The sequence below is a fragment of the Antrostomus carolinensis genome, unplaced genomic scaffold (assembly GCF_000700745.2).
Source record: "Antrostomus carolinensis isolate BGI_N321 unplaced genomic scaffold, ASM70074v2 scaffold6414, whole genome shotgun sequence".
Taxonomy (NCBI): domain Eukaryota; kingdom Metazoa; phylum Chordata; class Aves; order Caprimulgiformes; family Caprimulgidae; genus Antrostomus; species Antrostomus carolinensis.
In genome coordinates this window covers 58,737-68,787 of record NW_010311311.1, presented here as the reverse complement: position 1 = coordinate 68,787, position 10,051 = coordinate 58,737, and positions in this window count along the sequence as shown.

Genomic DNA, 10,051 nt, shown 5'->3' with positions numbered 1-10,051 from the left:
TTAAACCGTAGTGATAAGATTGGGGAGGGGAAAACAAGCAGAGGGGTGGGGGGCTGCCTTCTACATATATCAAGTTAAACTAAAGGAAGATGATTTAGGTGTCTTCACCTACAATTATCTTACCCCTGATGGACTAGAGAGTCTGAGTAGAAAATACCCTTTGCCCCAGGGCCATTTGCAATCCCCACAGCTCTTTAGAGATCACTGCTGATCAGTGGGGATACGGCCCTTCTGCCTGCAGAGCTACAAAGTAAGTTGCACGTCTCTGCTTTACCCTCTCTGCTTTCACTGAAGGCTGCTTGGAAAAGTTTAGCACGATGGGCTGTTTCATTCAGCATGTTGTGCAGTTGTTGCTGAACAAGGCAACACAGCGTGCCTGAAAGCTGGTCCCTTTACATTCAACTTGCTAGACAACTAGGAGCATCGCTGTTGGATTTTGGCACTTCTCTAGCTGAACGTTGATTCTCACCAGTGGGGTTTTATTTATTTATTTTATTTTTTCCCCTTGCAGCTAGCCAGTACTTGATGTGGTATGATTAGAATCAGAAAAGAAATAATGCTGTATGGATTTTTACTGGAAAAAAAAAGCAGTCAGCAGCTCTGCATCTCTGGGGGGGGTATTTTTTTCTTTTTTTTTTTTTTTCCAGACATAACAACACCTTTCCCATCTCTCCATGATGCAAATAGGATTTTATGGTTCATAATGAAATATTTTATTGATCATATTATGAAAAATCAATTAAAAATGTGTCCTGGCTGTCAGTTCTGTGCTACCTACTATGTATGCACTGACAGGTTTGACTGCTCACCACTGTGGCTGAGAAGAGAATACTTCGGGGTGCCCAATTATAGCAGCGGTGAGAGGAAATTCAGAAGAGTAGTTTTGGCTTCCTTCATTGCCTTTGTGTTGGCCTCTGAACAAGTGGCCATCCCCCTCCTTTCAGATTTCACAGCAGCAAGAGCTCTAATGGCAATTCTGTGCAATTTTGACTTCTTGTGTCCATGAGATTGAATCAATGCTTTTCCTGCCACATTTAGTAAAACAATTTTCCTTGCACACTGAGCAGCTCTTCTTGTCTATGCCTGCTTTGAGATGGGCTAGATGAACTGGAAGATTTTATGGAAAGCCATCTCTTTCATTCTTTCTCCTTTGTGCTCCCCCCCACCTTTTATTTTTATTTTTTTTGTAAACTGCAGCTTGACAATGAAACAGTTCTCTAAAGGAGATATTTCTAAGGCAAAGACATGGAAAAGCCAAGTGTTTTATCTTATCTGGGCTTATCTCATGAGGGCTGGAAGTTTAAGGCAGGAAAGAAGAAAGTTAATGTAAACAGGAAAAAAAAGCAGTTGAGCTCTCCCAGTTCAAGGATACGTAATTCAGGTGCTGTTCCTATAGTGTCTGAACACTTACATTATCAATACATTTATTGCTATAACATTCCCTTGTGTTTGGAGCAGACCCTTTTGCCAAGGGAGCTGTGACCAAGAAACCTAGTTAAGGCGCTTGGGTACCTAAAGCAGGTTCTAAGCAGATTTAGATCCTGAAATGCCATAACTGTGGTCTGTATATTCCCTGTTCAGTCACTCCTTACCCCTGGAGGTGATGCATCTCCCTGACATCTGTGAACAGCTGGATTGTGCTTTTGTACTCGCCCAGGACTGCTCAGACTGGGAGTCCCGCAGCACAGCTCATAAGGAAGCGTGACTGACCCCAAAATGAAGTGTTCCTCTGCCTAAGCTCTGATCAAAGTGGACTCATTGCTCAGGGGAACTGAGTTCCTGAAGAGCATCATGCCTCTCTTTTGGCCGCTTTTAAATTGTAACTGGGGAAGGAGAGAGCCTACTGGGGAAGGTGCTTGTCTGTGAAGAGCAAGGCAGGGATCAAGTGCAATCTCTGAGCGCTGTCTTTTAATGTGCTGCTTAACATTAACATCACACCCATAAGCAGAAATAAGAACAGGCAGCAGAGCTCTCCATTCCCATACTACAAAGTCATGCTTCCCCTTAGGCGTAGTTCTCTCCCTCTGGCCCAGCAAATACATTATTATAATTTGGGCTGAGTGGCAGGAGGAATCCCCTTCCCTGAGGAGGAGCATGTCTTGGACTAATGCTCTCCGCTGCACTGAAGTTTTGAATCTCTTCTGGCAGCCATTTAACAATGGTGACCCTGCTTCCTGACAGGAGCCCCGCTGCAACTTCGGAAAATTTTTGCATGCATGATAGGCAAGAGATCTCTTTCCAGCCTCTGTGGCAAGAGGTCATGTGTAATGTATAATCTCTCCTCTTAACTGTAACTGATTGATCAGAGTTAACTGAACAAGCAAGAATGTTGTTTGCCCTTTACCAGGAGCTGTTTGGGAATACTGGCTAGCAGCAGGGCCCTCCACGGATCAAACGGTGTCTGCTCACTGCTTGGGCCGTGCTCTGGAGGCCAGCAGGCAGAATCAAATATGCAGCAAATCTCTTTGGTTTGTTTTTATCAGCACATGTATAACACAACCTCCCACACCTCCAAGAGGGCAGTGGCTTTTCTAGAGTGAGAGTCCATAAATTATGCTGTGGAGATCTACATACAGAGAAATCTAACAGCCATGCGTGACTGGTAACTATCAACTGACAGCAAGCTGCTTTCTTAGGAAGAAAACGGCTGCTAATGTTCCCAGGTAGTCGAATGTCACCTCTCGCTGACTATATGTGTTCTTAGCTGTGTATTTGAGTGGTTCTGTAGCACCTTACCATAAATGCATAAAAAGAGCTCATAGGAATACTTGTTGGATTCACAGAAACTTGTCAGGTTCTCTTCAGACTTCGTGTAGTTTTCCTTTCCCTTACACTTAAAGTGTGTGTGGGGGTTTTTGGGTCTGAGTACATTTAAGTAAGCTGCTCCCCTGCCTTTCCCAAGGAAGCAGCTGCTGCTGTGCAGCAAGAGTGACTGTGGAGGAGGAGGAGGAGGCAGCACTGCTTTCTTCACCTAACAGGCACAGCTGCAGGAGCTCTGAAACCTCGTGGCTACACTTGACCTGGTTTCCTTGACAAAAGCACATCTGGTTTTCAATTTGATTTAACCTGGAAACTGTGCCTCTGCCTGCACCAACGCTAGGAATCCTGAGTCACAAATCCTTCTCTAAAACACCAGTGTGCTGCTGCTGGGAAGATTAGCAAGACAGCAGATCTAAAATGTTCCCCATGTCCTCTTGGTAGTCCTGTGAGAGAGGCTTACCTTTGTCTTGCCACCTTATATGTCTGGGATTTGCTCATGGCAATTGGAGTGCTGTGGGAACTGTCAGACCCTCTTTTCCCACGTGTCCTGCTTTGATTTGGCTGGTATCACCCAGCACCTCCTCACAGTGTCCTTGTCTTGATACAGGTGAGTTTCCTCTGTGCTACTATTGGATCAGCTGGTATCTGTTGCCTGGGGTTTGGACAGGAGGAACCCAGGGTGTCCTCTGCGAGGCCTGTGTGTTGTGCCGTGGCCTCAGTCCCCATCTTCCCTGGAGCAGCTCAGCTGAGGAGTTTCTGCAGACTCGCCAAAAGGTGCCACAGCAGCCCACGTGGAGGTGGAAATAGGCTGCTCTTGTTTGCATCCTGTACCAGAGACACGGGCGTGCTTTGGTGCAAATGAGCAGTGGTTTTCATCTCAAGAGCTAGGAGAATAAATGCCTGCAAGCTGCAGTCCTCTGACAAAATTCATGCTTGCTTCTGGTATGGAGAGTGTTAACAGCAGAGAGACAGAGGGGAGATTTGCCAGGGTTACTGATTATCAGACTGTATAAATTCTTGAAGAGCAGGCAAGCCTGAGGTTTTAAAATTCTACCTCATAAGGTCCTGTCCAGTATCCTGTCCTTCTGCCTTTGGAAGGCTGTGTGGAAGCTGCAAAGGTCCAAATACAGATCTGGCATGTGGAGTCTGGATGTTTTAAACCAGGGCCTGAACTGAAGGGCTGTTGTGCCTAACAAATGGGCTGGGGATGTTGGTGGAGGAGGGAACAGCTAATAGATGTTTTCCCCTTGCTTGACATCTGTCGCCTCCCCCCATGCCAACCCTTCCTCTGTTTATAGCAAACCATTTGCTCCCATTTATTAGAACTGGATTCCTGCCATCTGACCAGCTTTATGCCTGTACAAATGTCAACAGAGCCAGGACTACACAGGTGGGGAGAAGGGCTAGTCAGGGGAGATCTGTTACATCTGTTTGGGGAGGGATAGATGCTAAAAAATGCCAACCCCCCATTCCAAATCAGGCACGTTGACTACAACAGTAATTGAAATGTGGACTGGGAGCCCCAGGATGCCACTTTCCCCATCCCTTTTCAGAGCAGACTGCACTTTAAGCCATCCCCTCCAGTTAAATCTCTTTACCAAAGCGGTCTGTGTGAAGGCTTACATACAAGAAGATAATGGTGCTGTCATTTTTACAAATAATCACAACAGGAGCAGAAAAATAAGAGGAAGATGATTACGCCTGAAAATCCAATGAGGTTCCAGTTGCTAATGCAGTGGAAGCTAAAAGGAAGCTGAACCACGCTCCCAAGCTGTTCCTGCCGGGCACTGGGCTGGCTTTTCTGCCACGACTTAGGAGTGTACAGCGGTGTTGCCATGACATTAGAAGGAAATGTGCTTACCCGGATGGTTTTCCTTCTTGCAAACACTACGAAGACGAAGTATTTAATGTGCTAGTTGAAGCAAATCCTGAGTGGGAGAAACAAGTTAACCTTGATTAGCTTGGCTGGATTGTAAAAGCAAAAACCTGCAAACCCTCTCATGGCCTCCTCCAGCAGTGAGTGCTGTGTTTCTACTGGGTTTATGAATCAAGAGAATGGCTCTGTTTTTACACTGAGGATTAAACCCCATCTTGAAAAGAAGTGGAGCAGCAGGCACTCCCTCCCCCCTCTCCATGTAATGATTTCAAGTATTTTTTTATGTGATGTGAGGAGCGGGTGATGTGATGTGTCTACGTGTACCCCAGAGTATTTTCAGTCTTCTACATCCTGTAAGATGGTGCTCTGAATCTGTTCAGGCAAGGAGGACCTGAATGTCAAGGTTGTGAGCACTCAGACCAGAGAACTAATGGCAAAATGGTGTGGGGGAGAAAGAGCAGTGCCTCGTTCCTACATCTGAAGGAAATGGGTGCAGGCATCAAACCTGGAAGGAAGGTGACCTGTTGAAGTCAAGAATCAAGAGATTTCTAAATGGAAAGGATTTGGGTATGTTTTCATACCATGTTGTGGGAAGTATGTAATTCCCTTCCCCATGGCCTGGCATCTGGGGATCCTTCCATTGCGTTCCCCTGCCTGGACAGGAGCCACCAGCACCCTGCTCTGCTGCAGGGTGGCTACAGTGAGTGTGGTGTTTGGGGCTTGTCTTGCAAGTCAAGTACACAGCTTCAAGCCCTGGTTTTCTATGTTGGTTGAAAAGAGAAGAAAGGATAGCAGTAGGTCTTTAGCAGACTTTTTTTTTTTCCTCACTTTTTTACTCCAGTGCAAGGCTTTTCTTTCCTCTAAACAGAAGGAATTTTTTTTTTCTTTAAATTGGCAACACTTTCTGTGTTCTAACTTCATGCACATCAGTTATTCCCTTTGCTGGTTAGAGCTGAGGCAAGTAAAACATGGAGCTGACTGACTTATTTGTAAGTTCTGCAAGAATCTCTCCTAGTACAATATTTGCCATAATTAAACTAACTTAGGGAATCATTTACAGGTCAAAGTAAAGGGACCCACTTAATACATAAACTTAGCTGAAAACAAAATGTCTCACACAGGGTGATGAAGGGAGAGCTGTTATTGTAGCTCGAGGGATGATGGGGTTAAAATTGTCAGTCCTCTGAGACAAAATGGTCATTTATTTGAATGCCTTAAAACTGGTAGTTGTGTCTGCATTAGGTAAAGAGAGTTGAGTGTAACAGAAACTTGACAGATGCATGATTTTCAAGAAAAAAAATTACTGCATCAGTTAAACAGCAGAGTATTAATTTACTGCTGAGATGATGGTATCTACCAATTCTAATCTCAGTGCTGCTGGGCTATCAGCAAGCTTCAGTGAGTTCAGCATGACACTTGTCACGCAAATGTAGGAGTAATGGGAGAGCCCTGCCTTGCAGATCTGCGGGTGGGCACGGTGCTGGACCCTTCTGAACACCCTAGGGGAAAGAGAATGTGCGATTCTATAAGCTCTGTTTGGCAGCTAGGTGTAACCCAGAGGGTTCACATTTAAATCCAAGGTCTTGTTCCCCTGCTTTGAGTTTTGCTTGAGTGAAATGATTGGAGGTTTTAAAAATATTTCCTAATTTGTATTTGAAAGTAATGGTGAAAATGTGCATACAAAGAAACCACCATTACCCACTGCTTCTTCATCCCTGCCCTCTTCTGTGAGGTGCTTTACTTCACCAAAAGAAATACTTTTAAGTTTTTTCCTTTTCCCTGCTCCTCCAGGCTGGATACCTTTCTGTACCTTTGAGCACAATCACCGGTTGCTCTTGCTTGGGGTTTATTCACCCTGGCTCGACTTGTCCTCACAGGCTTTTCAGTCATTCCCCTAAAAAAAGTCCTCTCCACGAGATGTCCAAAGGCAGATAATGACAGGAGAGATGGGGGAGAGAAGAGGAAAGGCAAGCCAGTAGCTACCTCTGGGAGCTGGATGCTCACTCAGCTGGGCACCCCCACTTGTAACTAACTTGTCAGGGCTCGCAGCAGCAGTGGTGATGGTAAGTGGTGCCTTGGTCGTGGCCACCTGAAGCACATGAGCAAACTGCCCCTGTCTCAGGGAGAGCCCGTGTTTGTGGGAGAGATGCAGTTGGCAAGTAGGGTTTGACTTCCCAGTGGCCTTGGCTGGGAGCGCCGTGTGTCAGCGTTAGCAGCGCCTCTGAAGTGAGATCTGTCAAAGTGCACTGAAGAGAGAGCCACTCACGTTAAAAGGCGTCTGGTGGGAAAGCTCATTACTAACGGCAGGAATTTTTCTGGGGAAGGCTAAAGGGGTGACAGACCTTTGTGAAAGCGAGTGCATCTGTCGGCTCCAGCTGTCTGATGCATTAAAGCGCACCGAAAGGAGCAGCACCGAAAGGAGCAGCACTTGGCTGCTGCAGCGCGCTGGCCTGCCTCAAGACATTCCCACCTGGGAAGGAATGTGCTGAGAGCCGGGGTGAACGTTACGGGGGGTTTTTGAGTTTTAAATTGCTGCTTCCCCAAGATGCTTGGCTATGTGAGTGTACAGAGTAGGGGGGGTTTCCCAAGGTGTGTGCCATTGATGGATGGGGTAACCAGGGCTGACAACAAACTTGGGGGCTTAAAAAAGCAAGTCCGGAAAGCTTTCAAGTGCCAATTGTTGCAGAAACATTTTGCAGCCTTGGAGAGAGCTCTTTCTGTCTCTTCCTACCAAAGAGAATGTTTCTCGATTCAGTCCTGATATCCCTTGAAATTAAAGGAAGGGACCATGAAAACAAGCTTTTGCCTGGTGCCTGCAAGAATGTATGTCCTGGTATTGATTCAGACACACTTTCTTGTTGCTTCTGCTTTTTTCTAGATTATGTGTCATGTGGATTATACATGAGGTTTTAGGCTTTTATAATTTTATTTTTTCTTAATAATAGAATAATTTAGATTGGAAAAGACTCTTAAGGTCATTGAGCCCAACTGTAAACTTCACACTGCCAAGCCCACCACTAAACCATGTCCCTGAGCACCACATCTACATGTCTTTTAAATACCTCCGGGGATGGTGGCTTAACCACTTCCCGAGCAGCCTGTTCCAACACTTGGCAACCCTTCTGGTGAAGAAATTTTTCCAAACTAAACCTCCCCTGGTGAAATACTACTATCTGTTGGAGCATCCCACCATTTGGGAGTAATTTAAAATCAACCAAAAAATGCATAAATAGGTAAAGATAAATACCCCAAACAAACCAGTGACTCCCTGGAGTCTCCCCCTTGTCCTGCCTCTGCCAGGTGTGCATTTGTGGCTGTCACTCTGGCAGTGAGGAAATTCCAGCAGTGAATATGCCATATTCATCTGTGCCTACAAACACCAGTAGGAAACCAGCAGCGATGCTCTGCACCCTCTTCCTGCCCATAAAATGCCTCCCTGTTTCACTGTAAATGCAGATTTCATTGAGCAGTAGCCTGGGCTAGGTAGCTACTGTCCTAACCCATCAGAGGCAAGAGTCAAAGCGGAACTGGGAATAAATGTGGTGTCTAGATCTCCTGTTCTGAAGTCCCTAGTGATGCATTTCGTTTGAGTGTGATGCTTGAGTCAGGAAAGATGGAGGTGGGCTAAACCCTTGTGGGTGTGTGGGCCTGCTTCATTGAAAAGTCTGGGCTGTCTGGTATGTCAGTCGATGCATTAGTTCCTAAGCTGCTGAAGTATACAACTTCCTGCATTTCTCACGACACAGTCTTAGATTTGAGTTCCCCAGGCTAGCTGTTTCCCCAGCCCTAAAACCCTTGTCAGGTTCCCTTGGGGCTCTTGACCCATGGCTGGTACTACGGGCCACGTTTCACTGCGCTGGCTTTGTCGTTGGCTGATAAAAATGACAGGGAAAGACAACTTTCTGCAAGACAGACTTAGAGTGCATTAAATAAATATAAATTTTATTAAAAACACCCACATCTCAGCGTTATCAGGAATGATATAATAATAAACAGCTTTCAAATAACCTGCATTACATTACAATACTTACAGTATTTATAACCATCCTCAGATTCTCTTTTTAGACATACCAAAAGTTTCATGAAAATGAATGAAACTAAAGTAAAAAAAAAAAAAAAGAGTAGAACATAAGCATAGAAAATGCACACGGAAGTTCATTACCTTAGTGTCAAACTGCTAAAGTTTCCTACACAAGTTAACCACTAGCTTTAGAAGTGAACTTTATACCACTGTGCGTCAATCAAGATGAAAAATTCATTCAAGTAAAGTTGACACCACTCAGAAGCATCTTCAAGTATGGCTATAGTCAACCTGATAATCCTATACAAGCAATTTTATGTCTGCTTTGTCATTCGTTCCAACTGAGGCAGGGTTCTGTACACCAAAAATTACAGTTCGGGTATTTACAATACAAAACTGATTCCCCAACTAAGCTTCTTGCTCCTGCTGCCAGCAGTTTGGCAAATGACGGTGCACGGCATATTAACCGAACATCTACGATGGATTACGTGAATAATATAGGACTCAAAAAAAAATATAAATCACTGAAAGATGAAGATTTATAATGATTTAACTAATCTGACATATAACAATTTTTTTTTAAAGGCAAAACTTTTGTTTCAATGCAGTGGGTAAAGTCACACATTAAGAATTAAAAAACAAAATTGCCATAATAAATATTTGCCCATTAAACCCAAAGGCCTCCTTTGATTTACTTGAGTTAGGCTGTGATTCTGTTAGATAAAATTTCTTTCGACCAAACTTAATCTTACAGTATATTGCACAAGAAATATCTGGGACATGGAGGTTTGCATGTTTAGGGAAGCCCTTGTACAGACTGTACCTTTTTATATTTTACTTTATTCATTACAGTATCCAAGAAGCCTTGTTTAGAGAGTGACTTGAACAACTCTAGCAAACAGTCACTTGCCAAACCCCTGCCTTACATTTTTCCCTTTAATCAGCTCAGTGCATTCTACTTTCTTTTTGTTTATTCATTTGAAACAGGCAAAACATTCTAAATCTCTTAAACACTTTCATTACAATAAAAAGAGCTAACAAATTTACAAAATTAGTTTTAGTTACATCAATACATGTACAAGAAAAATTAGAGAAGGGATTCAAAAGAAAAGCATTAAATCCCTGAAAGGAAAAAAAACCAAACCCAAACAAAAAAACCCCAAGAATAATATATTTACCTACAACAGCTTTACATACACACAGGTGACACGTTGGCATAGGAGAACATGAGCTGAAATATCCCTGAATTTTTAGAACCAAAAAAAAAAAAAAAGTTGAAGTTCAAGTTATACTTGCTAAAATGTCAAGTATTGAGAGAGTTTTTTTGTTTCATTTTTTTGTTTGTTTTTTTTTTTCAAAGGTTATTGGGGGAAAAAGATGGTATACAATATATA